Genomic DNA, 370 nt, shown 5'->3' on the forward strand with positions numbered 1-370 from the left:
CACGTCTGGGGGTAGAGAGTGCGGGGCCTCCGCGAGGCGGAGGGGTTGGTCGGGGGGGACTGGACTCCAAGCCACGCCCCCTTCTCAAAAGGCCATCGCCGAGCGCACTCCCCCCGCCCACCAGCGCCAATGGTCCAGCTGCGCGGGGTTGGCGGGGGCGGGGGTGGGGAGCGGAGCGAGGTCATTGGCTGCCTCGGAGGGATCCCCGTTGGTCCGCAGTCACCCATTGGCTAGTGCCCGGCGTTCGCCGGGCTGGAAGAGACCCAGATCTTTCCCCCAGCCCCCGCACGCACCACTCCAGTTGTTGGTCCCCCAGGGGGGTAGGAGACCCCACTAATCTGGAGGGCTCTGGCCTCCGTTAGGTAACCTC

The sequence above is a fragment of the Pteropus alecto genome, unplaced genomic scaffold, assembly GCF_000325575.1.
Source record: "Pteropus alecto unplaced genomic scaffold, ASM32557v1 scaffold39, whole genome shotgun sequence".
In the NCBI taxonomy this organism is placed as follows: Eukaryota; Metazoa; Chordata; class Mammalia; order Chiroptera; family Pteropodidae; genus Pteropus; species Pteropus alecto.